Source organism: Zootoca vivipara, chromosome 3, assembly GCF_963506605.1.
Source record: "Zootoca vivipara chromosome 3, rZooViv1.1, whole genome shotgun sequence".
In the NCBI taxonomy this organism is placed as follows: Eukaryota; Metazoa; Chordata; class Lepidosauria; order Squamata; family Lacertidae; genus Zootoca; species Zootoca vivipara.
Window position 1 is genome coordinate 60,982,606 of NC_083278.1, and position 26,449 is coordinate 61,009,054.

General features: G+C 41.1%; 1 protein-coding gene across 3 annotated transcripts in view; it reads right to left on the minus strand.

The window, feature by feature from the left end:
- Positions 1-26,449, minus strand: part of HIVEP2 (HIVEP zinc finger 2) — a 155,015-nt gene that overhangs the window by 77,175 nt on the left and 51,391 nt on the right. For all 3 annotated transcript variants that reach the window (XM_035108846.2, XM_035108847.2, XM_035108848.2), the window contains exon 2: positions 23,584-23,795. The gene's annotated coding sequence lies outside the window, so the exon portion shown is untranslated. The remainder of the gene's footprint in view (positions 1-23,583; positions 23,796-26,449) is intronic.

A 26,449-nucleotide genomic window follows, 5' to 3' on the forward strand; every position in this document is an offset into this window, starting at 1 on the left:
CCTTTCTTGAGAAGCCCCTGACTAAGCAATTTATTTCCTTCCTTGATTTGGGAGAGACCAGATTTATTTTCTGTGTAAATTTGAGCTGGATTCAAAGAATGCTTGATTACAACACAGCCCTTTCATCTGAACTACTTCATAAGAAAATAACTCCTGCACATCGTCACTGGCTGCGTTCTACCAATATGATTTTATAATTAGTCTGCTGCAAGAGCTCTGGACTGTTGTTCTCTAAAACAATCAAAAATGCTGCTGCAGCCTAAATTGACACACCACACCAAAGATGGGTACCTAAGGGACATGGCGGAAATCAGATGAGATGTGGACAAAGGAAGGCAAAGCTTGGACTAGAGGCAGTTATTTCAGACTGACTTTAATCCTAAAGAACTGTATGGAATGCAGTGCTATGTATTATGCGGGACACCTATGCAGACTCAGTCCTGAGAATGTAGCTTCAGATAGCTGGAATGGGTTCATAACTGAAACAGAGCACAGTAGGAAGGACCTATCACACTGCTACCCTCAATATGTGGCTGAAGCTATGTCAATCCGTGTCTGTTACACCTTAATTCATCAGGGAAAAGAAACTAAAAAGCTCACAGCAGAAAAGGCTCATTACCATGTGGTGTGTGTGTGTGTGTGTGTGAAGTGTATTTATCTCTTAAATAAAACAACATTACATTTATATATTAAGTAACTGAGATGTGCTTATCTAGCAATTAAACATGAAGCTTGCCAACTACTAAGTAGTGAAGAATCAAAAAGTACAAAGTTACGAGCTATTGTTTAGGGATTGGTATGTTACAGATAATTATGCTTAATTAATACAGAACTCTGGGAAGATGACAAATATAAATTAACAAACCAATATTCATTTGATGGAGGAAGCCCTAACCCTACCCCACCCCCTACAGGAAGGAAAACTTGGCTGTGCCAAGATAAGGTTATTTGTTTTATGAGTCAATTATCCAATCTTTTTTGAACCCTACAGAAAAAGGAATGTACCCAGCCACTCTATAGCATATAGGAGGGGTGTGTGCCTGCACTGTGTACTCCAAACTATGAAGCAAATTAGGGTGATTTGAAGAATGTTTCTGAATCGAACTGTGCAGTTACAAAAGTGTCTTGAGGTGGATTAGGGACTCCCTAACCTTTCACATAGCTCTGTGGCCTTGGTTGGCCAAAAAATCCACAACAGTTTCTTCTGTGTCTTCAGAGAAATGAAGCCAATCTTACTTGGGAAACACCCACATCTTGAGAGGGGAACAGGAGGAGAGCTTTCCTTTTTAACAGAAAGGTCTAGCTTTAAATCACAGTGAATTATTGAATTATTTTCTGAAATCACTCCATTCACATTGCTTTGAGCTGTATGTTTACACATGAATCTATGTGTTTCTCTATACAACCCAATGGAAAGATCACAACTGTATCCCTAAAAACCCATCAGGGCAGATGCCATTTCCTACCAATAACCTTTGGGGGTAACAGGGTCTGAACTGGGAGTGTGACCTTTTCCCTTCCCCAGCCATTCCTGAAAATTTATATTAGTTTTACATCACTCCCTTCTCCAATACAAGTCAAAGGAGAAGTCGCTCACTGAGAAAATGGGATGTATCCCCCAAAATCTGGTGGGTGGGTGCGCACACACAGAGAAGCCTACCCCACAACTAAGGACCCTTGGAGCAACCAGATCCCCAAATCTTCCTGGGAATTGTGTCCTCAGCCCCATGGTATCTATTCTTCTCATGAAAGAAGAGCAACATTTGCCCTTGTGGAGAAACCATTGCAAATTTCACTTTGAAAATGGACAAGCTTCATTTCCTCAGAAGGTATATCCCACCTCCAAACTACCCAATCCAAATTCTGACATAATTTTTTTAATAAAAAAAATCCATTTAAAAAACAAAACAAACTGGAAAGGTACCCTGCACAAAATTCACTGGATAAATCTACCTATGATTAGGCAGGCTTAATGCACTATTGAGGGACTGTGGCATCTGTAAATTCCATCTACTTCTGTGGAAAGGGGGGGGGAGTTATAGCTGTTATAGGTTTCACATTATAATGAATAGGAAGAAAACAGTTCTGCTTCATTTTTAACAAATCTAATGTGGTCCCAAATAACAAGTTGACCTGAAATGACACAGGGTGGCTCTGAGGCAGAGCTGGCTGATTACCAAAAACTACAGATACAAGTTGGATCTTGTGGCTACCTATTTTCCCCTTCACTTCTTCCATCTTTAGAGGGAATTCCTGAAGATGCTAAATGGAGGACCACTTCAAAGAGTCACCCTCCTCTCTATCCTGCTGTGCATCTGGCAAGAACTCCAAGGAGTCTTTTCATTGGTTGTGCCCGGACATTGGAACTCTACACTAAGGGAGGTTTTGGGTCAAGGGCACTATGTCTCTGAATATCAATTGCTTAGAATCACATGTGGGGAGGGTGCTGCTGCACTCATGTCCTGTTTGTGGGCTTCCCAGAAACATCTGGCTGGCCATTGTGAGAACAGGATGCTGAGTTAGACCAGATGGGTGTTTGTTCTGATCCAGCAGGGCTCTTCTTAAGCTCTTACGTCTTCCACCAACAGGTATAACTTTTGAGTTAAACAGATACAAGAACTAGTGTTTGCTGGTGCTCCTGTGTTTTGATCTATTTTATTTCATTATGTTTTTAACTGACTGTCATTGAAAGCGAATCTTTTGGCAGCATTTTTTAATGGAAAGGCATATCATCAGGGGTTACAAACCTATGCTAACCAGAACAACCTTTGTGGCTGCCACATATTTGCACTCCATCCAAGCACCTAGCACACAACTTGTTATACTGGCTGGAATATAATGCTTCTGTTAAGCCTGATTTCAGGGGGTGGGGTGGTTCTGAGGAGAGGATCCTTTGGTTGCCAAGTAAGGCAGCAGGAGGCTTGGAAGAAAACAAAAAACCTGGAAAGAAACAACTGATGGGAGTGGCACAATTATAATTAACAAGTCTGTGTAGCCTACACAACATCAATCTGTCACCCAGAGATTACTTCAAGTGGAGGATTAGATCTTCTGTTTAGATCTTGGAAAGGCACTGGCCACAATGCTTCCTACGTGCCACAAAATGCCAACGTTCTCCAATAACTAGTAAATATTGTATGAACACCTAATCCCATTTACACTAATATTTTACTGAAGGCTTTGGAAGGATTTCTCACCTAATATTTGTTCTTGCACACAATAACATTCATCAGTATTGGTTGACTTGATATCCCAAAGCCTCAGCTGATGTCCATGTTCCCTCCTCAGACCAAGCATTGCTGCATTTGAAAACAATTCTCCTGTTAGCTCTGCTTCTGTCATCATCCCTTCCTCTTCCTCTGTTTGTCTCCCCATCTGTCAAATTGCAAGCTCTGTGGGTCAGCAGTGTGTACACTGTTCTGTACATCCTGAGGTAAAGTTCTTAACCCGAGGTACTACTTCCGGGTTAGCGGAGTTTGTAACCCGAAGTGTTTGTAACCAGAGGGGTTTCTACCTCAGGTTACAAACTTAATTCATTCCGGATGTCCATTCTTAACCCAAAACCGTTCTTAACCTGAGGCACGCTTTCGCTAATGGGGCCTCCCGCCGCTGCCCCACCGCCGCCACACAATTTCCGCTCTCATCCTGCGGCAAAGTTCTCAACCTGAGGTACTACTTCTCGGTTGGCGGAGTTTGTAACCCGAAGTGTTTGTAACCTGAAGTGTTTAACCTGAAGCGTTTGTAACCCAAGGTACCACTGTATTGGAATATTGTGTTTTTTACATTTAAGATTTCCCTCCTCAGCTGGGCCAATCCTAACAATAGGGAGAATGAGATAGGCACCTCAGGCAGCTGGTTTCAGGTGTAACGAAGATAGCAAATTGTTAGGTACTTAATTCGTTGTGTATTTTTACCACTGGGTAGGGAGAGAGGTGCATCTGTTAAAATGACTAGCCTTTGGTACTCATCAACTAGGACACAGTTCGTTTTTAAATGATTATTGGATTAAATTGCTTGCCATCCCTGAGCACTATGCACTTTGACGGTGGTCATAGCTGCCAAGTTTTCCCTTTTCTCACGAGGAAACCTATTCAGCATAAGGGAATTTCCCTTTTAAAAAAGGGATAACTTGGCAGCTATGACGGTGGTGGGGGGTGGGCAGGCCTCGTTTCATGCTGCACCTCATGCAGCAAAGTGTCTTGGGCTGGCACTATATCCTGCCATATGTCAACAGCTCAGGGAAATCCATGACCTGTTCTCATTAACTATGATTTGGAATGCCACACATTTTAATTGGGGCATGTGGCAAGTTCTAACACTTTGATTTGGTATCACAAAAAGGCGTCGATAATTTCCACACAAAGAAAATGTGTCTGAATCTTACACCAGCTATTTTTGCAACCTCTTACAGGTGAACATTTTCTCAAGGTCATTTATGCCATGTCCTTTAAAGAGGGACACTTTTAAAAGATGAAATTTGAAATTATAGTATATGGCCTTCTTAAAAACAAAGAATATGGTGCTAATTGGGGATCATGTCATTGAAAAATATTTACCAATGATAGTAAGAATTTTAGAAAATTGACTTTTAAGTGTTTATAAATGCAAAAGTCATTAGCTGCATTCTAGTTATTCATAGGAAACAGCTATGTGGTTTTGAAGTTCTACAGAAGCCCAAAATTTGGAGTCAAAATGAGAAGGGTGGACTTGCATTTGGCCTTTCTTTTACCTCCATCCTATGAAAAGTAATTAATTATATTAGTTGGCACTTTTTACATCTATACCCTTCTCTAACAGCAACTTGGAAAGAGCTCTCTACATGAAGTTAAAATAGCTAAGAGGTACAAATATGAGTGATAGATCATTACTTTCTTGGTCTGAAGGATGAAACAGAGGAAATAAAAGTGCTCAACTCACTTATTAATAGGAAATTTCTGTGACTAAACGCATAAGCAGCTTGTTTTCAAAGTCCATAAAATAAGTGAGATTTTATCTATATTTACTACCCCAAAACTAGTGTATATGCCTGAATAATCAATGTGAAAAGAGAATATCTGTGTGATGCTAGCTCAAGAAGCTGAAAACATGCTTAGCAGTACCATGGCATGAACAATTTATTTGTGAAAGAGATAACTGCAGAGTTTGACACAAACAGACAGGCGTTAAGCTGTCAAAATATAGCTTAGCCAAAAGGCTTATTGACCATTAAAATGCATTATATAACCCAACTTGCTTTATGTCATCTCTGAACTTCCACTAGTCTGATAGGCTTTACTCATCTTTTCCCCATGCTATTCTGAGTAAAAGAGGAAGTCGCCTTCCTTACACATCACATTGCTTTGGAGCATCTCTGATGCTCTGTAACAGAAATTTTATGTGCGCAAGGGTGTAAAGATGTCAGGGAGAAAGAACAAAATTACCATAATTATAGAGCTCAACAGCTGGCAATAAGGCTATAAGCTGCACATATGCCATGAAGTCATGATTCCAGTGAAATTAGCAGGATGTCCAACATCTGTTTCGATGGAAACACAATTTTAGCATGTGCACACACACATAGACAGACAGACCGACAGACAGACACAAACACACACACACCTACAGTCCTTATTTGTTTTTAAAAAATCCTTACTTGTGGCTTGGAACTGCATTTGTACATATCCACTGCTGCTACATTGAAGTTGCTGCATGATTAACAAACATTCAAAGGGCTTTCATGAAATGTGTATTATTTCATTACCAGCAATGTGTATATCAGTTTAACTATGCAAAGTGCTTCACAGTCCCAAACTTGGGGTCAACTGAAATCCACATGACTTAGTGGCTGCGGGCTTCAAATTAACCATATGTGCAACAGCTTCAATTTGCCATGGGGCATGTGTGTTGAATCATAAGTAATAAACACTGTATATGGAATAGTGACTTTTGCTTTCATGGTGCTGCATTAATTGTGAATCCTTAATTCAGGCTGTCTCTGCAAATCCGGGATAACTGATTAAGCTACTGTAAATGGTAAATCTAATGGGGGGAACTATGCAATGTCGTTTTGATGAGGACAATGTTGTGTGTAAGTTGCAAAAAATGTTCATGCATGAACAGAACCAAGACCACAACAAACTGGCACAAGGAAGCACACAAATATATTCCATGCTGCTTTGTGGAAAGGAAAAATGCAAATGTCAAAATCCGTTCCATGGGCAACGTTTGTCACTCACAATATTGAGAGTGGCTTCACACACACACACATTTCAATCCCACCTTTCTTCCAGGAGGTCTCCCACCAGACACTGATCATCAGCCCAGGCCCACAAACCTTCAGCAAGTTGCTGCTTCATGTGTGTTCAGACCATGCCCTGGGACTTTGAGTAACAATAACGTTTTGCTGTGGTTATACACTTTATGTATTTATCGTGAGCAATACCAATAAATTTGTGCAGCTGTGATGGCCAAGTAGAAGACAAAGCAGCTTTCCTGCAAGCCCTTCAAAGACATATTACACTGGAGTCTCATCTTCATGTTATACTTGAATAAACAGCCACATCCGGCTTACAGTTCATGCAGCAATTGTCACCTTATTAGTTCAACTTTCAGTTTTATAGCATCATGCAATAGTGCTGCCGACACAACGGCAACATTCAAAAACCTGCTAAAGCTTGTACGGTCAGAAGGCATTGCCTTTCAGAATGATTGTTATCGTTGAAGAAAATGTTAATCTTAAGTCCTTCCTTCTTGAAACCATTAGCTAAGATTAAGCCAGATACATACATTGAGCAACTGCTGAATATGGTTCTCTGAAGAACAATACATCATAACAGCCATAATCCCAAATGCGCTTTCAGGACCACACAGCACCACTGGTCTTGTTGCTGCTCTACTTCCAGGAGCAGAGCCTGCTTCACGGCATCTCAACTGGGAGACAGTTCCAGAAAAGAGAAACTCAGAACAGAAATCATGATGCACACAAAGTTTAGCCAGAGGGTTGGGGTTCGCAACCAATTCTATACCCATAGGAATCAGAAAAAACCACAACATTTTTATACTGCAGCTGCATTAAGATGCAATCCTAACATAAACCCATTGGTTATGGGAGTAAACCTCAATAAATTCAATAGGACTAACTTCTGAATAGACATGGGGTGGTATTCAGAGTAGTCCCATCAAAATTAATGGACCAAACTTAGTCACGTTCATTAATTTCAGCGGGTTTATTCTGAGTAAAACTTAGTGTAACCCCATCCACTGTTAGGATGGCATTGTTAATCAAACATCATCCCAGTAAGAGATTCCATTCTGAGGAGTTTCTAGCAAGCAGAATTGGAAGACAAATTCCTACTTCTGATTTAACTTTAATGCTGTTGTGGGGAACTCCCCTTTCGCCTGACTCTATGAGCTCACACTTAACAGTGTTTTAAAAAATTATAAATAAAGTTCCACTAAACTCAATGGCACAAATATCAGAGCATACAGTGCTGTTAGACTGTAACTTTCCCACATTTTTTTGCTCCTTCTTGTCTTTTTATACATATTTTGCATTTCATGCCAAACACACTACCACAATAATTTCTCACAAATTTAAATTCATTAATTGTATCAGTAATATATTTTTAAATCATATTTTTAGGTATCTGAATATCTAAGGTGCTACTGGACAATTTTTTTATTTTTATTTTTAAGTCATGTTATTAAGAAGGAGGGTTCAGCTTATTAAACCAAGAAGAGCAGTGACAGAAAGCCCTTTTGTAATGGCAGTTTCATTCCTTTCTGATTTTACTTCATTTGAACATTCTGCATAATTCAACGTTGCGCTATTTAATAAATGCTTATGAAACTACTACTTCTCTGCTCTTTCAGTTTAATTAGGTGATTGACTTCAGGAATGGCACAAATTAGAATGACAATTTAATTACCTTTTTTAATGTGCTCAGTTAAAAGATTTATAAACATGAGCAACACTGAAAATTAAAAAGTATGGCAAAATTAACCAGTTAAAACTTATTTAATACAATGCATTTCAGAAACATCAATGACACCTAAGTCCATTAAGGCATAGACCATTCATGATCAAAGTGTTAAAAAAGAATCCTGCATTCTCTACCAGAATCCATATGGTACTTTTTAAATCATACATTCACATGTGCACGCTTATGCTGCTTTGACAGTCATTCCCCATCAAGCTATCCCAAAGCTAGAGGAAGGCACTTCACATCACTCAATGCCATCTCAAACACAATACAGTGGTACCTCGGGTTACAGACACCTCAGGTTACAGACGCTTCAGGTTACAAACTCTGCTAACCCAGAAATAGTACCTCGGGTTAAGAACTTTGCTTCAGGATCGGAACAGAAATCGTGCGGCGGTGGCACGGTGGCAGCGGGAGGCCCCATTAGCTAAAGTGGTACCTCAGGTTAAGAACAGTTTCAGGTTAGGAACGGACCGCCAGAACGTATTAAGTTCTTAACCTGAGGTACCACTGTACCTTTCAGTAACTTGGATCCAGAGATGACTGACTTGTGTGTGTATGGAAAGGAACTTCCACTTCTGCAATACAGTGGCCTAGTCCCCCCCCCCATCCCACTGCAGCCCCCTGTGCCCCTTCACACACCATTCCAGAGGACCCCTTAACTTCAAGAGTGGCTTCGTGAGGTATGGGGGACTGTAGTGCAGTGCTGTAGTGTATGAGCAGGCTCATGCTCACCTTGTTCTGGATCCAACTCAAAGAATTAAGTTTGCACGCTAGAGCCCAGCTCACATACACAAATATACTGTTCGCTTACACACATATATGGAATACGTGGCTATATTATGCCCATTCCTCCCACTCCTATCCTCCATGAAATCAGAACTGATGAGCCTTCACACAGATATGCTTAATACCGTGGCCATATAATTCTGAGTGTGGCATGACTATGGCCCAGTTTGCACGTCATGGTAAGCCGCATTCCAAACAAACTTTGTCGTACCAAACACTCAGGATCTCCTCCTGGTTGGTTTGGGAAGAAAGCAACCACGAGCTACTATGCTAGCATTTTCGTTTCCTTCTTTGTGGCTTGGAAATGGCAGGAGAGGGGTGGGTGGAATATGAATACCATGCCTGTTCATGGTAAACCATCATTTGCTTAGACTGGGACTTACTCTAACATGTGAACCAGGTTGTCATGTAGTCAGTGTCTTCAGACATCTGCTCTGCATGCAGGTTATTTCCTCCATTTGGATTGTGGCACAGTTGTAGTCTACGTTGCGTTGATCTGTGGGGGCTTGATATCATATGTGTATTCTATGGCTTGGTGATGGATGACTTGCAAAGGCGCCTGCAGAAAAGGGGTAGAGGCTCCAGGGTTCAAAAGTGGTCTATGAGGCTGTCTCCTCCAAACCATGCCCACCTGCCCCCACATCTGACAACATATAGGATGTCAGATGTTGGGCAGGGGGAGATGCCTTAAAGTGTGCATTAGCAAGCGAACGCAGGCTTCGGCTCTACTGTTCATCAGCTGATTGGGTGGTAAAGCCACAGTCTGCTTTGGCAACCCGCCTGTCAAATTTGCCTCACAGTACCAGTTTCCCCAGCCTTGCTGTACACCTTAGGCAGGTATCAGTGTAAAGGGCATGGCAAGGTGGGTTGGTCCTGTAACACCTCCGCTATTTCGAGGCACACAACATTTTCCCTCCAATTCTCCCACACAGTCCACTGCATTCTCACATTGAGTGCTTTCACTTTTAAACACCCCACTGTAACTGTTTAATAATGTCTATCTTCACTCATTGTTATGCAATTCATATATGCCCTAAGGCCTAAACCCAACATCACAGAGGAAAAAAGTACAACAGAAGGAGCCCTGCCTGGGATAGTGAACGGCTGCCACAAATATTTATAACCCATTTATAAAAATGAGTTCTGCACAATGAGCTACTTCAATTTTAAACTTTGGTAGGGTAAATATACTGCGAAAAGTCTGTCCACATGACTGCAATACTTCTCAAGAGTCCTTTGTTTTGAGCAACACTCCTCACTTAACAAAGTTCAATTGGCTCTCTAAGTGTTCTAGAATGAGCAAGATGAGCTTTAAGATTTATGTATTTTTAAATTCTAAGAATCTGGTATAGTATTCAACTGAAGAGCCACTCTCCTTGTCAAAGACCCCTCACACATTCCAGAAATACCGGAGACATACCTTTATAGGCTTTTGGTGGCAGTCGTTCCTGAAACACGAGAGATAGCCATATCACATGAAAATGTTTGGCCTTAAGTTGCTCTGCTATTATATATGCTGAAAAAATATGTTCGCTATGTTAGAAGGAATACCACAGGCATTTGCGATGAAGCAGTCTCCTGAAACATGCAGTTGAGACTGAGGGTTGTATCAAACGCTGCTGTTCCACTCACACAACAGATTTCTGCCTCCACAACGTAACTTTCAAAGACACTTTCAAAATCTGCTTGAGGGAGCTGGGGACTCCACAAAGCAGATTTTAGAAACGTGCAGGGAGAGGAAGGGGGAGTCCCCTTGTTCAGCATTGGATAAAACTCTGAAACTTTTACTGGATCTACTCTTATTTGTAAACTATTTCTGTCAAGTATCAGAAATGAAGAAATGGAGTTCAGTTTCTTTTGCATTCAAAAATATATCTAGAATTCTTCTTCTGTACACAGATAACTGGGAGGAAGACCCACTGAACACAACAAAGCTGATTTATAGAAGATTATATCCATTCTTTTCTTTATAAAAAAAGAATGTGTAAGTTTTTAAAACAAAAGAAATAAACTCATGGAAGTTTGCAATAATGAAATATCTATTTATAAAGAAGAAACAAGGTATAAAAACAACAAGAATACAGCATTTTATATAATCAAACCAACAATTCCAATAAATAGCCAGGTCAAGAATTCATACAACTGTAATCAAGGACTGCACTGTGGAAAAAGAAGCCCTTTTAATAGAAACTCTGTATGGTAGAATAGGAGATTTATTGAAGGCCCATTAATTTTCTTGAATTTACATTCATTTGGTATGGTAACTACAGAATACTTCTTGGTATCTTCTTTTTATTATTTTTGTTTTAAAAATGCAAGCAAAGGTCTCTTCCCATACACAATATCATAGCAGAACAAATTTCAGTCTCCCAATTACTAACTTGTTTGCCTCCCTGCAATGCAATAGATCAGCGTTCAGCTAACACAGTGTAAAACTGAGTGATCCAGGGTGCTTTGTCTGGAGTTTCCGTTTCCAGAAAAGTTGTGCAATGCTAAAACAATGGCTCTCCTATTGGGCTACTGTTTCATGTAACCTCACTGTACAGCTGATGATTGATGATGGGTCAAGAGGGCAGTAGACTTTGGGTGCATGACGCTTAAATGCTTTATCAAAAATGGCAAGGGGCCATGTGCTACAATAACACAGCAAATACTTCCTTTTACTGTACAGCAGACAAATTCCTTCCTCTCAGTCGGCTAAATCTACAGCTGTAATTCATGACTTGCAGTTCAGAGAAGGCAAGAATTAACAAGCCACACACTGTCCGCAGGTAAAAAACGATAACACAGACCCCCAGAAAACCTGAGACTGAGCGCCTATGCGAACTCTTACTGCCCCGATACCTCCAGCCAAAGAGAAAACTCAAGCTCATCACCAACATCCGCTTAGAGCATGTCACTGTTTTCTCATGAAGCCAAGTCTCTTGGGAGATGCTGGATCGTCAGATGTGCACAAGGAAATACAACATAAGATAAATACATGAATATATATGCACTTACTCCATCGGAAACACCCTTTGTATATAAGACAACCAAGACTAAACAAACCTATTTAGACTAGGTTACTCAAGAACAAACAGAGAAAAGGAAGTTAATATCAAGACAGGGGTGGGGCGGGGAGACACTTTCTAAAAAGGCTAATATTTAAAGCATAAAATCTTAGAGCAGCAAGCAGCTCTGCAGCCTTGTGGTGACCTCCGACTCAACCTAGAAAACCCCAGGAAGTGGTTTGAATGAGAAGCTGGACCAGGTTTCTGTATGTAATCAGCTGATGTCATAATACACACATAGGTATGTGGGGGAAATTCAGGTCCATTCGCATGAACCTACCTCATCTGTTCTTCCCAAATGCAAACAAGAACTCAGACATGCTTTGAAATGCACAGGTCTCTGAATTTTTCAGTGCAGTTATCCATCAAAAAGTGTACAAAAATGCACGGACTGAAATAGGACACCAGAATGCACAGCATTTGAGGAAACTGCATGTAAGGTGTGTGCATTGGGGAAAATGGCATACAAAAATGAGTATATTGGGAAGAAACATGCACTAAAACGTTGAAGAATTTATGTGAGGACTTTTAAAAAATCAAACTGATGTTAAAATGTGGCAAACTGATTTTAAGATTAAATTAAAACACACAATGCACACACATTAACACATGTCTTAAATATTCAGTTATTCCTTTTTACACACACCCCAAAAGAAAAATTATGCTCGTTAATTATTTCGTTAATATCTTGCAGGAAGAGGGTAAAAATAGTTTTCAGTATTTGGAAGGGTTTGTTGTGTTTTTTTAAAGTCCAGAGGAACATTTCTCTAACTTTCAAAACAGTTCTGTTGTTTGATGTCTGCAGCCAGAGGTCCATTCTTTGCCTCAATACTTTAGTTCAAAATTTCACTTTCAGTAGCTTTTACACATTAAACAACAACCGTTCCTCAGTTCCTTGCATGTCCATTCACATTGTGCAGCACTCACAGTATGCAGGCACACATTTCAAGTAGCAGGACCCGGAATTGTTAAAAATACAGTTTTCATTTTTATTCTAAGATGTAGCCAATTCCAGGATGGGAAACAAGCTTCTGCTACTCAAAACAAAAGAACTTTCCCAGAGGAAAAACAGCTGTTTGCTTCTGCTGGTTGTAAAAGCCAAGAAAGCGAGGTTAAGTCTAGTACAGGACCAATGCAACTTTGCAATTGATCAAGTTCACCATGGGTGGGAATACGTTCCTATCACATTATTATACTTCTCCTTTAATAGATCATATATACGGAAAATTGTAAACAGTTTTTTAATTGTAGGGTACTACCTCGGGGGCGGGGAACCTATGATCCTCCACATGTTGCTGCAACTCCCATAATCACAGACCACTTGGCCTACTGGCCATTTCTTATAACAGCTGGTTCCCTGCTGCTACTGCCTCCCAACATCAATGGGAACTACCTGGGAGGCAGAGATGATCCAAAGTTTTCTCAGCAACTTCACTTGTGAACCATTATTCACATGTATTCTAATACAGTGGTACCTCTTGTTACGTGCTTAATTCGTTCCGGAGGTCCGTTCTTAACCTGAAACTGTTCTTAACTAGAGGTGTGCTTTCGCTAATGGGGCCTCTTGTTGCCGCTGCGCCGCTGCCACACGATTTCCATCCTCATCCTGGGCCAAAGTTCTAAACTCAAAGTAACTCTTCCAGGTTAGCCAAGTTTGTAACCGGAAGCGTTTGTAACCTGAGATGTTTGTAACTCGAGGTACCACTGTAATTGCTTCCTTCCCACAAAGGAACATAGGAGTTGCTTTGTGCCCAGTACTGTCTTCTATGACCAGCAATAGCTCTCCTGGATTTCTAGTCTTTCCCATCACCAGCTACCTGATCCTTTTTGAACTGAAGATGCCAAGCCTGAACCTGGGACAATCTTCATCCAATGTATGTACACTACTAGTGTGCGGGAGCCTTACTTCTCACCTTATTCATGCACCTGAACAGGTGTGGCACCGCACTGGCTTACCGTCCAGCAAAAGCATTTTAACCCATGTGTTCCTTAAGTTAATTAAATAAGGAAAGGAGGTAATGAATGATTGGGAGCACAAGTGTAACGTAACAGGGCATTGCAGATGGCCTGTCAGTGGCAGGCCCTTTGAACAGTAATGAGCTGAATGGGGAGGGACAAAATAGAGAGCTGAGGCACAAAATTTCTATCGGTCATTTTAAGCTGTAAGGGGAAGAGGTCCTTGCAATCTCGTCATAATAAAAAAGAGGCAAAAACGTTCTCCCAGTCAGCACACAGATGAAAAGGAAGAGGAGGAATACTTTGTAAGAGCTTAACACTTTACAGAGTCCTGCCCCTCAAGCTGGTAACTCTCAGAAGATGTACTGAACATAACATTTAAATTATATTCACACAGTGTGATCCTAAGCACACTTATTCAGAAGTTAATTCCAGAGGATTCAATGGGATTTATTCCCCGAGACATGTTTAGGACATCAGTTTCTTTTGATTTATAAAATGAATTATCTTCAAGTGAAACTTCCAATAGATGAGGAAGGGAATATACAAAATAAGCAAGGGAAGAAAGCTCTGAAAATCTAAAATAGAAGTTTAAGCATAGTATGCTTCCTTTCCATAATTTTCTATTAATGTTCTAAAACATTCTCTACCTAGGGCAAGTAAAGCACATATAATTCAGCCCAAATTCATTGTGTCTAAGGGCCCATCCACACTTACACTTGCCCTGTGCCTAGAAATCATGGGTCAGAGCGGTTTTACCTTTGCCCCACTGCTTTCCCCCAGAAAGCTTACTCTTTAGTGCTAAATCAGAGCAAGCATCAATGCAAAGAAAACTCCCATTGACATTTGCTCCGATTCAGCGGTAAAGAGCAGGTTTCCCCAGGGGGAAACAGCAGGGCAAGCAGAAGTGTGGATGATCCCTCAGTTATGTCAATTTCCTTAGAACAGCTATAAGCGTGTGGATTATTCATGCATTTTAACTGAGAGGGGAAAAACAAGTGTTTAGCTCTGGATTCCTTGGGGCACTGAGAGTATTGTATGCTTAAAATCCTCTCTCTGAAACTGATTGAGCTAAAATAAAGTGTCTAATTTCACTTGGATTATGCCCATAATGTAATGTCCCTACATTCCTATTTATCCAAACAAAGGAAATTCAGTTTGATTGTGCCCATAATTGTTAATATATTGTCTACCACTAACTTGATTTATTCAAACAAAATAACTTCCCTTTCTTATCAACACCAGGAAACATTAGCAAATATCATTTTGAATTCCTATTGAGTTAGTTGTTAATATTTCAGTGTGGTTCTTAAAATATTACCATTCCTTATTTGATATTCAGATCTTTGATATTTTTAAAAAAAGAAATCATTCGAAAATTTGCATGACAATACTTAATCTAAATTCATGGGGAGGCTGAAATAAATAAAAATAAAAATGCCCTCTGGTTTAGGGCCAGATTCTGCCTGTGTTATAGTCAATGGCATCTTTCCAGCTGGGCCTGGAATGAATTCAAGAGTGTCAAAGCATGCCAAATTTCACACTTCAAAAGAGAGGTTATGTTTAAATCAGAAATACAGCAGCTGCACTACTCAACCATAACCATGTTATGGCAGGGTGGCTACAAGGTCATGATTTGGGATGAGAATATGACAGAACATCCAATTAAAACATCGAGGGCAGCTTTGATAAACTGACTTATCAATGCTTTGCAGTATTTACACTAAAGAACTTCTAAAATTTCAGAAGCAGGTTGTGCTTTTGAAACCCACTGGGGATAATTTTGCTTTCATTTTAAAGGTGGTGTCCCTGATCCCATGCATGCCTACCTGAATGCTGAGTTAATGCATGCCTACCTGAATGCTGAGTTAATACACTACATTCCCAAGTAGGTGTGCATAGGATTGCAACCTAAGTGAAAATACTGCTCCAAAATTATTGATTACAGCAGGCATAGGCAAACTCAGCCCTCCAGATGTTTTGGGACTACAACTCCCATCATCCCTGACCACTGTTCCTGTTAGCTAGGGATGGTGGGAGTTGTAGTCCCAAAACATCTGGAGGGCCAAGTTTGCCTATGCCTGGATTACAGTGATTTTAAGAATTCATGCCCAAAGCGCTTGGTAAAATATGAACACATCTTCCAATTATTGAACAATATGCTATCTACTTGGTGGGATCAAATGTCCCTGAGAGGTCCAGTGAAATCAGGGTCACCTCATACAATGAGCACTAAGGCAGTGGTTTTCAAACCATTTCTCCCAACAGTTCTCTTAAAAATTGCCAAGGGCCTTGGCAGATCACTTAATGGTTTTTGTGCAACTGTAATGTGCTGTGCTAGAATCTGCATGATTTTTTATTGCAATTTTACATAAATACTGCAGGCCACCTGAATGAAGCTTCTGGATGCTACCCTAAAGCAACCCAACTTATCTAGGAAATCTAGATAATTACCATCATCAAGGAAAACATGGAACTTAGCCTCACGCCTCCACAAATACTTTGTCCAGGAATGGACAATCGTGATTTCTATCAGAGGTTTCAAATGATGGATTCTTCAATCAGGAACATACCACCTTCTCTTTTAATGCAGAAATGGAACAAGTGTTTGTTACTTCTGTTGTCTAGTCCCAGCATAGCTATCCTTATTAGGCAAGGCAAAGACCAATCATGTCATGCACCCCACAAAGATGCCTTGGAGAGGGTGGTCAGAGGAATGGGAGATCGGGGAGCTGGAGCTGAATGGCCCCAAGGAAGGTCCTGGTGGGATGGGGAAGGAGAGATCAGGACCTCAAGAGATCAGAACCTCAAGAGATGTCTAAACCAGAGGAGGGGCCCAGTGAGCTGGGAGGTGAAGGTTCGGGTTCCAGGGAGGGGCCAAGCAGCCAGCCAGAAAAGTGTTCCACCCCCAAGACACTGGGTATCCCAAGCCTCAAATCAGCTGCGGTAGAGCTGCCACTAGCGATGAAGCAAAATGTGCCAGACATGGAAATAGTAAAAAAAAAACTTTTGTCATCTTTTTTTAAAAGCACGGGTCTAACCCAAAGAATCATTTTAACTTGTTTACTGATTCATTTGCTTCCAGGATAGCTCTGACTTCAAATTAACTTGTCACTCCCAGTGCCTTTCTGATGGATGCTGCCAATGCAGCTGGTACTGTGGACAGCCTAAACGAAAGCTAAGAAAACAAAAAAAGGAACTACAGAACAACCATCTGACATTGCATTGTTTTTTAATATATCTCTGCTGAACACTGACCATTTTTGTAATTATTGGGCATAGTCACTTGAAACACTGCACGTGCTATGGGAAAATTAAGAGAAATCATGGTAAAATAAAAGGCAGCTCACTCTCATTCTGGAAAATGGGTACCTTTCACTGGACAGCCTGCTGACTAGTTGAGACAAGAAACATTTGGAGTGCGGAAGAATCTGCTCAGTACAGACTGGACTCCATAATTAATTGCATGATTTGCCAACGTGGAAGGGAACAGTACTCACTTTCCCAGTCTTCTCCAACCATGTACATACATTTCATACATATTTGGCAGGCCAAATTCATATCCAAAGCCAAGAAGCAGTTCCATTTGGGTACCACGTATGACAGCATAGGTGGCGTTAAACTGTTCATTTTCGGCATGATTCGTGACTATGCCGCCTCAGGAGTTTTCCCCAGAGTGGACAGCATGATACCACACAACATAGGATATGTGTCAATCCAAGTTCAGAACTTATATTTAGAAACCGAAAGGGTGGCTAAAGGGGGAAAGAGGGGAGGGCCCTGCACCTTTGATAGTTATTTACAGAAAGGTTATTGTTACAAAAGGATTATACTGATACTTTGATTTTAGGACTTGGTTGAATTGTAGATTGCTTTAGATTTTATAACTTCTGTTTTGGACAGTTAGCTGCCTTGAATTTCTTCTGACAAACAGGTGTAATATATAGTTTGAAATAAATAAATGCAATGCCCTCTTCTACATATTTATGAAAGGTGCAGAAGCCCAGTTCTCTTTTGCATCAGGCCACAGATGGGACATATAAACATGATATATCATTTTATTTGTATGCTGCCTTTCCATAGTTCAAACCATGCTCAAGGCAGCTTTCAACACAAAAAAATACATAATTACAAACATGACCCAAAGTAGTCATAAACAATAAATAAAACATCAAAAGGTACACAACCAAAATTTCAAAATGTCCATATAAATCATAATAAGAATGAAAATAAAGATACAAAAGATTGATATCAACAACAACAAAAACACCCGCCCCAACAAAAACCTCTAAACAATACCCCAGCCCAATAGTCTGTTCAGCAGCCTTGGCTGTTTCAGCTGGAGTCAGTCAGGGCCCTGCCCTCCCAGGCCAGGTGGAAAAGGCAAGCAAGGGAGCAGGTCTTCCAGAACTCACAGCCAAGGGGATCTGAAAAGGTTCTGAAAACATGTAACTTTGAAGTACAGCAGCCAGGAGTGGAATTAAGCCCCACAGCAACTCCTATTGTCTGATTTTTACCAGATATTAATTATGAAACAAGTCCAGGGATTCTTGGAATGCTGCAGTCAGTATAGTGGAAGGGACCAGTTCTGTCCACCCACTAGCAATGCTTTCCTTACCAAATCATCTCCTTGCAAAGTCATTCCACTCACCCACTTAGTACTGCTCTCAAATCGATCTACAGTACAAGAGGTCTGCACAACCTGTGCCCCACCTAGCCAAATTCAGCCCACAAGTCGCTTCAGGCAGCCCATAGGGGGCTTGATACACACACACACACACACACACACACACACACACACACACACACTGCTTACCTGGGTCTCCCAAAACAAGGTAATTATTGACTGTTTTGCATTTGGTTTTCAGGTCAAAACAACGCATATAGCAGGAAAAGACGAACACAGACCAGGAGCACTAATCAATCCGGTCTCAGGGCAATTCTGTTAAATCCTAAATACAGCTGACTATGAACAAGCCTGTCCACTGAATTCTCCACATAAACTTTGATAGAAAATCAACAGTAATACCCACATCCTATTTCTAGATGAGCCTTTGACACCACCTGCTAAGGGACCCATAATACACAGAAGCGCACACATAAACATTACATTTCCTAAACAATGAATCCCAGAAGAGTTCAGTGATTGGTTTTCCCAGCAAATGACTCACAGTCCCATCAAGATTTTGAGTTTAACCTTTTACTGTGAATTATATAACCAGCTTGGCATTAGTCATCATAGGTTCTTGAAATAAATAAGCAATAAATAAATATATACCTGGCACAGTCAAACCATGGTACTTATTTGCATTTTCTAAGCTTTTGGCTTGTTTGCACTTACCTGGAGTCACTACTCCTGAGTAGACATGTTATAGGACTGCATTATCAAACAGTTTTAAAATAAAAAAATCCTTCAGTAGCACCTTAAAGACCAACTAATTTTTTATTTTGGTATGAGCTTTCGTGTGCATGCACACAAAAGCTCATACCAAAATAAAAAATTAGTTGGTCTTTAAGGTGCTACTGAATGATTTTTTTTATTTTGCTTCGACTCAGACCAACACGGCTACCTACCTGTAACCCAAACAGTTTTAACTTAAGCTCAAAAGTTTGCTAATGATAAATGAATGGGGAAAGTGAATTGGGAGTTGTACAATTTCAGAATTGTACCTGGGATGTTATTTGGGCTACTCAAAACCAAGCATTATAAATTACAGCCTTATAATTTGGGTATACTGTAACTTGGGATACTTAAATCCAGCATGAGTTTTGCCTGCTAGTCTCAGAGAGAAGCTATCAAAGTGTCAACATTGTATCTGTATTCTGTCTTTGTCTAATAGCAGGTATATGAATGGATGACAAGAAGGGAGTTGTTGGTATAATAGCTTAATAGGGTAAAATATCATTTATGGATATAGATCTATGGGCTTGAGGAGGAATTTCTTCGTATGATTAAAAGAACCTGTGGCACCACTGCTCTTATTGAAGACGTAATAGATGGTAGGGTTGCATCCTTAATACCACAGAAATAATAAAAATAAAAGAAGTATAAGACTGGTTTGTTGTTGTTGCCTGTTTTGCAACGACCCCTGCAAGAGACAATGCAGGGCTACGAGGAATCCCTCATAATGAGAGAGGCATCAAGGAACAGGGAAAAGACCATTACTGTGACCCTCCAATTATACAGCCACTCGGGATTTCGTGCACCTTATTGTCATTTTCTTGACAGCCTGAATGCCAGCCAAAGAGCTTGACAGTCCTGAGGTCAGAGGTCACTGAGAGTTGAACGTGGCATCCGCTGCCATCACGTTTGTGTCAAACGGAGTAAACATGAGGGAGAAAGGAAGGCGAAAGTGCCTCAAGCTGGCTCCAGCTCTCAGCTGTCCTCACAGAGTGTGCTTCACAGAGATGGAGAAGAAGAGGAAAATCTCACAAGCCTACCGCAGTCTCATTTACACATGTCATAGAGGGAGGGGGGCAAGGTGGCAAGGGTGGGAGGAAAAGGAAGAGAAGGGGTCATTTACTAATATGCCTTTTATAATCGCTACTCATTTCCCTACCAGAAATAACTTAAAAGAGAGCAGGAAATTAATTGCTACCAAAAGCTCAGCAGGTCGCAGAGGCAGATGTAACCTATCAATTTAAGAACAGCCTTGCTTGCTGCATGTTATGATTTCACCTGGAGAACATCTGGACTGAACGCCCTGCATCAAATGCTCGCCATTCCGTACTCCTATATTTTTAAAAAAAAACAGACGCAGAAACACAACAACAACCTGAAAGAGCACACAAACACTTCCCTCCTCTGCTGCTTTACATTCCACAGCATCACTCTCAGCAGAGCTGCAGGAAAAAAAGCAAGCATTCCTTGGATAAAAGATCAGCTAACTGAACCATACACATTGCTCCTGCTACACTCCAGTACATAGATCACTAGGAAACAATGCAGCCAACACATCACGTCCTGAAATCCAATTGCAGTTTCTTCCGTAGGTTCGGGAAACATACCTTTCCCAGTGAAAACTGAACAACAGAGATAGGATTTACTGCCGTTCAGACAAGGAACACCTCCCTTTCTCCCCCTTCCCGGTTTCCCAGTGAATGCCATCCCCGGTACTACCTGCATTTATCAGCAATGCAATCGCCTCTTCTCTCCAGTCACTCCAAATAACCTAACAGCCTGGAAATTCCGGTTGCCCATTATTCGAGGTCACAGATAAAAGCTAAACAGCAGCAGTGACTCCCATCAATCATAAGTCACTCAGTTATAGAATGTTTGGTAGGAGACCTACTGATGTAAGCTAGTCACCAGAGAAAATACCCACTGATGACGCATATCCAGGCATAAAAATAGTTACAGGGCCCCCAAAGGGATTATTCAACAGCCTACATTTAGATATTCTTACAAGAGACCCAAAGTCAATTTGCTGCTCTTAGGTGGCTGTGAAAGGCTGGAGTTTAAGCATCTTCAGTGGACAGAACCACAAGTGGCTGGTTTAAATAAACAACTGCAATTACAAGCTGTTTCTGCATTTTTTGACACTGCAGTATAGGGACGAAGTATAAAGGGAGAGATGCAGACTACAAAATTCTACCTATAAGATGTATCTTTACAATGCTGCTTTTCATTTACAGTACTAAAAATATATATATTATGCCGTGCACAGGTTAACATTTGCCTATACATTTCTAAACGTGCTTTCTATCCTCCTCCCCTTGGCCCCTGCAGAGGAGCCTGGCTTAACACTTGTATAAAAGCAACATCACAAAAAACGGGTTTCGGTTCCGTAATTCGCTTAACAACAAAAGTAGCTTCCTTTAAAGAAATTTGACAGCAAAAACGTAGTCCCAGATTAAAGGATCTAGAACGGCGTTGGGTGAAATGAAGGTTCTGAATCACAAGTCTTCCAGAGACTCTTAGGGATGAATTGCAGCTCTGCGTGTTTTGCACACAAACATATATACATTGTGCCTCAGAGAAACCTGGACCGTTCGGGATGGCAGCTCGTATCATGCCAGTCCTCCAACCCTGCTGCAGTGCTGTACTTTCCCCCATAGGACTAAACTTAACCAGTCCCACATTTATAGCAGAGAAAGTAAAGGAAACAATTTAGGGTTGCTACTAGGGTTTGGAGCTAAACTTATTCCCTGACACTGGTAACCCTAGTCATGAAGAACCCAGCTTGCTCTGTCATCTGCCTAACTCCACCTTGGCTTACGACTCTTAGGTGCACTCGACTGTAGACTAGAACACTGGGGACTGGCTTTCTAACATAGTGGGTGAGATCCAATGGCTGCTTGCACAATGGAAATCCACTTACACAGTGGATTTTTTCTCTCTCCGCCCCCAGCCTCCCCCTGAACTTTGTCATAGGATAAGATCCATGGGAGCAATGAACATGTTGCCCAAAAGTGGCATGTTAAAAGGAATGGGCTTGGATACAGGATCCTACTAGAAAAAGTACAGGCTGTTCTCTCCCTTGAAAACCAGTTTAACAGTTTTATAAATTGCCTTAATAAAGTACAGTGGTACCTCGGTTTCCGACCGCAATCTGTTCCGCAGAGCTGGTCGCTCCCCGAATCGGTGGCTCCCTGATAGAGCGCTTCTGCGCGTGCGCGAAGCGCCAATAGAGCGCTTCTGCGCACGCGCACACTGCACAGATTGCTTCTGCGCATCCGAGTGCCGTGGAACCCAGATGTAAACACTTCCAGGTCCGCGGTGGTCGGAAACCAAAGCGGTCGCAAACGGAGGCGGTTGCAAACCGAGGTTTGACTGTAGAAGAAATTCTGTAAATCGTATCAGACGGTATGAAATTATTAGTCACCCTAACAAAACTTTGGAAAAATAAGCAACCTTTTTCACTTCAAGGTTAGTATATTTAAATGGGTACATCCCAATAATGGACAAGATTTTCCTTCAACTAAAAATATATTAATTCCTAGGCACCCTGATAATTTTACAGTATAGGAAAATGTTTTCTTTTCTTTTTTACGTGCACAAAGTTGATGAAACGTTTTCCAAAAGGCCACCAAGGCTGTAATCATATACCCACTTACCTGGGACTAAGTCTCAATGAACTCAAACAGAACCTATTTCAAACGCTTGACGGAAACTTATGAAGATAACTAGTGTTGCCATACATTTAACTTACTTTTTTGTACTGTATATGGTAAACCAACAAAAATTACTGGTATAAACTAAAAAGTGTTTCAAAATGTGAGTTACAGCAGCTGGAACTTATACCCACAAACCCATGTTTTTTGTTAGAGCATTGAGCTGATAATGTCAAGGCTGCAAGTTTGAACCCCATATGGGACAGCTGCATATTCCTCCATTTCAGGGGGTTGGACTAGATGATCCTCAGGATCCCAACTCAACTATTCTATGATTTAAAATAGCTACAATCATTCATTTTCTGCTTTTCAATATGAAGCCATATTCAATACGAAGCCATGTTTTGTTTTTTAAAATGCAAGACTTAATAGAATTTTGGAATGTACTTGGCACCAAAATCCATAGGAATACAGTCAGATATATAGTCAGATATATACAGCCTTATTTGAATTCTTCTGTGTAATGAAAATCATTTGGCTTCATGAAGCAGCCAACAGTAACTACTGACCCTCACTTATAGCAGAATGCAAGTCACTGTTATTTAGAACAGTGAAAAAATCTGTGTCTTTATCCCTGCACTGCAATAAGCAGTGATGAGAATCTTTTTTGCCCTGCCATGCACAATTCTGCCTAACTTTCATTGACGATGATTACATTGTTATAAATAAAAGTGCAAATTATATTTAGCACAGAGATTTTGCTAAGCACTCACGTTTCTCTCGTGTGTAAACGCCGGCAGTTCTGTTTGCCCTAGTTTAACAGCCCTCTTTAGAAATATTCATTGGTGGATTCTAGCTGATTTATCCCAAGCAGGTTCCCAGTAGAAGTCTGATGCTTATTCTCTCCTCCAGTCTCCTATCAGCATCTCGCCTCTGTTGCCCCCTGTAATTGTCACCAGCATCCGAGAAAGCAGCAATTCATTTCCTACAGAACATGGGAGATAAAAACAATCACATTTTAGGGCAGGGCAGGGCAGGGCAGGGCAGGGCAGGGGGGAGGCCCCCCAAAACAAAGATTAACATAGAAATATTAGATGGGTTCAAAATGTACACAATATGTCATCAAGAAACTGGGAAGATTTATGTGTTCTTTCAACAGAGTGAAGTCAACCCTACAACATTGTCACCAAAAAAAATATCTCGCCAGCAAGGAGATTGAACATTTTCCTCCTCCCACCTATGAGGATCTTGAAATACATGAGTGGAGCTAATGAACTCTAATCAGATGTCTTTAAAGGAGAATAGATTCAATTCTGAAATATATATTTTTAATGAAATAATCCATAACATTTAGATTTGGTTATCTGTTTCTACAGCTTTATATTTTTCCTATTCTAATTCCCCCCCCCCACCCAGTCTCTTGTATCATACAAGCAAGGATGTCCAAGGTTGGAAAATTCCCAACTGACCAAAAACAGGATTGAACTTTATGCTTAAAGACCATGGAAAGAAGATGCCCCACGCTGCCATCTGCTCTTCAGCAAGGCTCCTTATACCATTTTTTGTCAAGCTTCCCTAAATAGAAATCCTGTTACCCAACAGACACAACTTGCAATGCACTCTGCCAACGCAACAACAGCCCTGGGTCACCTAGCTCCAATCTCTGCTATTAGTCTCTTTTCCATTTTCGAGCCAAGATTCCTAATGTAGAAAGTAACTAAAGGCAGCAGCAACAGCAGTTTTTGCCAACCTTTTCTCTCATCTGCCTGAAAATTGGACACAACCGCAGCAGAATAGTCTGAGTAGGATATAGTTGGGTTGCGATTCCCATTGAGAATTACCAATTTGTTCTCTTTTGTAAAATATGAGCCCCGCTCAGGAAGGAAATTCCGTAACTCAATGGAATGCTTTTCTTTATATTCACCAGGTTATCAAGCACGAAACAGAGTCAAAATTGGCTGAGCCAGCTGGCAGGGGATTCCCTATGCCCAGGGAAAGCCATAGCTCAACCAGTATAGGCATGACATCAGCAGCTACCTCAGTCATCTGCCAGTCAAGCTCAGTTCAACCATCACTTGGATGATGGGGTTGCTGCAGACCCTACAGTTGCTCCTGCAGAATAGTTTGAAGCATGCCTGTCACCTGGCTAAAGCAATCTTAGCGACTTTGTCACATAAATCTGCATAATTCTACATAGGAACAAAACAGCAGTTTTGAAGGGTATAGCAATGCTTCAGACTGCAAAAGAGATAAAAGTGGAAATGGATGCTATGTCCAAAACACTGTCATACTGACAGCATCTAAGAAGGCATAGTATTTTGGAGCTGCAAATGTCATCCTGTCTGAGACCCTTCACAGAGCTCACCATGCTCCTAATTTAAAGCTAGGAACCTTCTCTCACGGGCATCTCCAAAGAGCTTTTCACAGTTCCCTGTACCCTAGCTCCTTTCTTGCCCAGTTGTCATATGCCTACGCAGCCCTGCATCTCTCTTGCCCTTCTAATACCTTCTAATACCTGAATTAAGATTTTGCACCTAGAAAGAGACTAGCTCCAACTGCAGAAATGGAAAAACATTACTAGGACCCCACAGTCAAGCCCAAGTTCATTTTCTCTGTCATGTCATTGGTTTCCCTGTCATTAATATAACTATGAAAACAGTTTGACTGGTTAGTCACCCAAGCCTAAATTCAATTCCTATGTGGGGGTTTTTTAAATAATCACAGCTATGTTGTACAGAGTGACTGAGTTCTCAGTGTTCAACCTTGAAAGCTAGCTCTCAGACTGAGCTGAACTTTGAACCTCCCATTTTCACTTAATTCTGAAATAGCACCCCTACGGAGAAAATGAATCTGGCATGCCATAAGCCAGAGAAGAGAGATGCAGCAGAAACTAAATATTTATTAAGTATCAACATTGGTCGATTCCGCTTGTCCATTCTTCCTCAGAAACTCTGACTAGCTAATACTTTTGAGTTCCAGAGTTCCAAAGACATGCCACTCCCAGATAGAGGAAAAACTGGTAGAAATAAAAGCTATATTAGAAGACTAACTTGCTTCCTTGAGATATGCTGGGCACAATATGTCCACAAAGGAAGGGAAACAGAGTGCTCTCCCTCTCTTGGTGCCGTCCTCAGTCTCTAACATTGACTGTGATGGAATAGGACTTGAACCCATTTTGTACTGGAGTTTTGGCAGAGAGCATACAAGACTTTGGACAGCACCAAGGGGTCCTGCTATGGCAATTAACAAGCAACATTGTCTCTGCCTGGAGCAACAGCCAACTGAAGCCTTATCTAGGCTGCATAGGCTGCACAGGCTTGAAGCCACATGAGCTGGCTAACCGACTAAACAGCCCTCACCTTATTTTGTAACCTTTGGGGCTTCCATGAGGCTGCAAGCTCTGGCCAGCAAGACCCTGAATAAGTTACAGGAGGTTCTGCCCCTGGGGAAGTATCCAAACATCTGAGTTCTCTACAGTGCCATGAAAAGCCCCCAGCTTGCATATCACAATACAGTCCTCTTTGGGATCTATAAGGAGCTGGGCCTTGCTCTGTTTATCCTAGGGTCATCTATTCATAATAGTGCCATCTCTCCAAAGGTCTCGCCTATTCCTGTTACTGGAGATCCTGGAGATGGCAA